Source organism: Marmota marmota, unplaced genomic scaffold (assembly GCF_001458135.2).
Source record: "Marmota marmota marmota unplaced genomic scaffold, marMar, whole genome shotgun sequence".
Classification (NCBI taxonomy): Eukaryota; Metazoa; Chordata; class Mammalia; order Rodentia; family Sciuridae; genus Marmota; species Marmota marmota.
The window spans coordinates 9300685-9306324 of NW_026000005.1; positions in this window are offsets into that span (position 1 = coordinate 9300685).

Here is a 5640-nt window from a genome sequence, read left to right on the forward strand (position 1 = left end):
TTTTCTGATGTTACAATTCTTTGAGGTTACAGGTATAGAACTGTATTTCCAAAATAATTGGGAGGGTTTATTAGGAAATGCTCATTTTCACAATATGTCAAATATAGTACTCTATAGAATTAATTCATTTCTCAAAAAATTTTCAGGTGCCATTATCTTCTATGTAAATGAGAAGAAAGCCAAGTAAGGATGCATAAAATTAGGCAGATTTTTCTTAAGACCAACTAACTAGATTTTTTCTTCTTACAGTATTTAAAAAATACTTTAAAAAGTAAATCTCAGAGGACTTGGCTATAATACAACTTTATTACTGATATTTAAAAGTATACAAATTTGCTGAACAATTTAATGTGCAAAAGTCTTGTCATCTTAATTAGCTTTTAACCACTTTAGAAAATAGATTGTATACATGTATTTTTTTATTTTCTATTCACAGCCTCTACTACAAAAGTCATTTACTTATTCAATCACTTATCTATTTATCAAACACATAGTGAATCCATACTAAAGTCAGGCAATATGATAATTGATAAAGATACAAAATAAAAAAAATGAATAAGACTACTTTAATCACAATATTCTAAAATAACTATTTAACACAATTGCCAGCCACAAGTTTATACTAAAGAGTCAGATTTCAACAAATTTCTACAACTCATTTGAAGAAATACTATAGTTAGTATAGATTGCAGAGAAAGAAAAAAGTGTTATTCTACTATATAGGTGAGGAGATTCAAAAAAGGAGTCTCACAGATTAGATGATGGTTTAGACAAATTTATATACAAGTTGTTCAGACTGACATAAATGTAAAGTGTAATTTGCTTGTGAGAGAAAGAAAAATAACTCACTTTAGTGTCTATCCATCAATTTTGGCTCTACTGATAATTATTTTTTGAGGTCATTTGTATCTAGAAAACATTTTTTCTTTTCCTTTTATAGAATATGTTTACATATGTTTACGTATAGAAATCCAAGTTGAGATTATTTTCATTCAGGACTATTAAAATGGCCAGTATATACCATTTTCATAATTTTTATTAGGAAATCATTTCTAAGGCTTTATTTTTAAGAGAAAAATATACTTTTTCCTTCCTCCGACTTTTTAAAATTTTGGCATTTCTCTTTCATCCATTCTTATGTGATTGTATGTATCTTCTTTGTATTTATTCTGAATGATTCAGAAAGCTTCTCAAATCAGTTTGGAAATATTGGATTCTCTTGGCTCTCCTTGTAGAGTAGCCAAGTTCAAACTTGATTGCAACCAAGAAAATACAACATTTTAGCTATTTTTCCAACCTCTCTGCTATGACAAATATTTTAGCTAAAAATGTAAAATGACTCTTTGTATCGGCTTTATTCAGAAGAAGCAGTTTTGTAAGACTTTTCTAGTGTCTTTTATAAGTTAGATGTTCAAGTCATCTTCAAACAAAGAAACAAACAAATTAACAAAAGAAGTTCAAAGACACGGTATAAATAGCAATTTGATTATTTTATTTAAAATAATATCTGAAACTTGGCACAGTAGTCCTGGCTACTCAGGTACCTGAGACAGGAGGCTTGCTTGAGCTCCAGATTTTGAGGCCAGCCAGGGCAACAGAGCAAGATTGTCATCCCAATAAGTAAATAGTAATAATAATAAGGTGAACACTCCCCCCCCCCTTGAAACACAGTATTAATATAGTACAAAATATATGCTGAGTGTGTATACATATGTGGGTATTCAATTTATCCATTGCTGTAGATTTCTTAGAACTAGATTTTCTAATTCAATCAGTATTAGAAGACTTTAATATTAGTAGTTTTTCATCTACCAGTGGTATTTTTATATTATATTTAAAGTCCTTTTACATTACTCCAATGACTTTTAAACAATTTTTTTATATCTTAAGTGGGTGTTTTTTAACAACATAATCTTATTATTTGATTCAAAGATTTATAATAGACTCTTTTTTATCACATAATGTTTAAAAAGATTATTTTAACTATAAAGCATAGAGGAAAGACTTTTGTTTATACCACTAGTTGGGAACTATCACTAATAAAGAATGGTCATTTATCCCAAGACGTATTGAGACTACTAAGAAAATGAACACTTATTGTTAGAGTGATATTCACTGAGGACCCTGGTTCCAAAGCACTCTGTAATCTCTGCAGTGATCCCACCAAGAGAAGGTTTTAACCAGGATGTGAATAGAAGGATTAAATGGAATGTTTTGCTGGCCACTATGGATACAGTCAACCATTCAAATAATTATATTCCAAGGTTGCTAGAGAATTAACAAAACATTCACTTAATAATTTTAGGTGCTGGAAATAAAAAGAGAAAGCAAATACAGTATGAAAAGTGTAAGTTGTTACTGAGGATAGGGAAATACTGGACCTGAATTTAGACTCTCAACCACTGAGGAATTCTATTATCTGTAAAGGGAAGGAAGGGTCTTAGCCTTATATAAAAGAAAAAATGAAAATAAACAAATAGAAAAAAAATCAAGTCATAAAAATTTTAAAACAATAAGATATCATTTCTTTCATATCAGATTGACAAAGATTAAAAAGAAAAATACTACTAGGCATGGTGGTGCATACCTGTAATCCCAGCAGCTCAGGAGGCTGAGACAAGAGGATCACCAGCCTCAATAAAAATGAGGCAATAAGCAACTTAGTGAGACCCTGTTTCTAAATAAAAATACAAAATAGGGCTGGGATGTGGCTCAGTGGTCAAGTGCCCCTGAGTTCAATCTCTGGTACTCAAAAAAAAAAAAAAAAGTTCTACTTTAAATTGATTATTGAGTAACAAATAAATGAATGATTTATTTGTTTATTTTATGTTTGTTTTTTATTTGTTCATTTATATATTTATTAATTTATTTATTTGTTAAATGAATGATTGTATTTAGTATTCAATATTTACTATATAAATAAAAAAAATGTTCCCAGCTTCAAATGGCATAATATCTGCTCAACAGAACTGGCTTCATGATTTGTAAGGCCAATACCCAAAAGTGTGGGACATTGTTTGTAAAACATTAAAGGTTTCATATTGGTGGCTGCAGAGCAGTGACACAAGCACAGGATCCTTAAAGAGAGTACAGAAACCTTCCTGACTGCTCAAGTCACACGTCCATAAAGCCTGCCTTGCTGTTCCAGTTGGAACATCCACCAGGGCTTCTTCACCCACATGTCTGATGCCTCAGCTAGGATGGTGGGAAACAGTTGCTGGAATGGCTCAACTAGATCCTATGTCTGGGACCTCATTCTTCCTGTTGTACTGTGATTGGGTTTGTTGATGCTCTAGGACTTTTTCCTCTCCCCAGTGGATCCCCACAAGGCCTCTGACCTAGATGAGGTTTCGCACAGCATAGGGCCTGGGTATTAAGAGAAACAAAGTGAAAGCAACTTGTTCTTTTAAATCTGGATTTAAACTACATTCTTTGGAGTAATGCTATTCACAAGGTCAGCTAATCACAAGATTCAACATTATGTAAATTAAAGACTGGTAATAGGATCAGTGTTTCTATCATATACCATTTGAAAATTCATTTTATTTTGGCTGAAATATCAATAAGCAAGCTGATAACAATTTTTAATTTCTTAATTTATCATTGAAGTCTTGCAAAATACTCATCATTATTACTGAATAACCTACAAACATAATTATCTTTAAGAAATTTGCATAACAGCTCACTGAATGAGATTTTTTTTTCCTGCTGTTCTGCTGTACTAGAAACCTAAAACTAGAGATTCAAAAAAGGGTTAAGTATGGAACATTGTAAAGTGTGTCAACCATGGAGAGTAGAATGTTTAGCTTCCTCCATCTTGTCCAGATAGGGAGAAGATTGGAAATTGGGAAAGATTGGGGAAGATTGGAAATTGGAAATCCTAGTCCTGAGCCTCCTAGGTAGTTCAGTGTTCATGAAAAGATTTTCCATTGTACAGAGAGCACAGATCACTCCTTCTTGTTTGTTTTGGGCAGGGAAATTGATTTTTAGATTATCATTCTTCTCTGGCTCCTGGCATTAGTTCTGCCAATTTCATTTTTCATATGCAAAACCCAGCTTTAAAAAAATTCTAAAATGTAACTTTTTCTCCCCAAAGAATCTATCTCTTAGAAATCAAAAGCACTTCCCTTTCAAGTTCTTGTTTGTAGTAGGTGCTTCTAAAAGCTCAATTAGGGGCTGCAAAACCAGAATACATGCACCTGTACATACAGACACCAGTTCATACAGAGGGCAGAGGGAAATACTGTCACCACCAGTGCAATGGGTACAAGGAAACATGAAAAATCAACATCTTACTCAACATCAGAAGATGCTATCCTGGGCTGGTAGAGTTCACTGAGGAGTGCTGAAGGGGCAAAACCAAGACAGAGGTCCAGTTGCTCTCAGGAATGCTGCTGCTGTGATTTTCTATGTCACTTCATTACCTGTCTCAAAGATGATCTTGAATTATTAGTTTTAGACTGGTCTAAATCAATTATAAAGGAGGTAGTCTACTCAGTTTTATAACTGGAGCTATAATATCAGTTAAACATATTTTTGCCAAGAAAATGAAAATAATACTAGTACTTTCCTAAAAGCCAATATTAAGATTGAAAGCCCTGGAAAAGTTCTGCTAGATACAATTACAAAATTGGAAGACTTTCAGTAAACAAATAATTGAAAGTGTTCCTAAAATTAGCTCTCTTCTTTAAAAATGAAAACTTACTTGAAAAAAACACTTTTTAAAAAAAATTTGTTTGTTTTAGTTATACATGATATAGTACAAAGCATTTTGACATATTATACATACATGGGATACAACTTCCCATTCTTCTGGTTGTAAGTAATGTGGAATTACATTGGTCATGTATTCATATATGAACATAGGAAAGTAATGTGTGATTCATTCTACTATCTTTCCTGTTTCCATTTCCCCACTCTTCCCTTCATTCCCTTTTGTCTAATCCCAAATCCTTCTATTCTTCCCTACCCATGCCCCCTTATTATCAGTTAATATCTGCATATCAGAAACAACATTTGGAGAACATTTGGCTTTTGGATTTTGGGGGAATGGCTTATTTCTATTAGTATGATAGTCTCCAGATCCAGCTATTTACCTGAAAATGTCATAAAGTCATTCTTTTTTATGGCTGAGTAATACTCCATTGTGTAGATATATACATTTTCTTTAACCATTCATCTGTTGAAAGGCACCTAGGCTGGTTCCATAGTTTAGCTATTGTGAATTGAGCTGCTATAAACATTGATGTAACCAAATCATCATAATATGCTGATTTTAAGTCCTTTGGGTATATACTGAGGAATGAGATAAATGGATCAAATGGTGTTTCCACTTCACGTTTTCTGAGGAATCTTCATACTGCTTTTCAGAATGGTTACACCAATTTGCAGTCCCATTAGCAATGTATGAGTGAACCTTTTTCCAAACATCCTCACCAACATTTATTGTTACTTGTATTCTTGATTATTGCCATTATGACTGAACTGAGATGAAATCTCAGTGTGGTTTTAATTTGCATTTCTCTAACTGCTAGAGATGTTGAACATTTTTTCATATATTTGTTGACTGATTGTATTACTTCTCTGAAGTGCCTGTTCAGTTCCTTTGCCCATTTATTGATCTTTTTTTTTTTTTTTGGT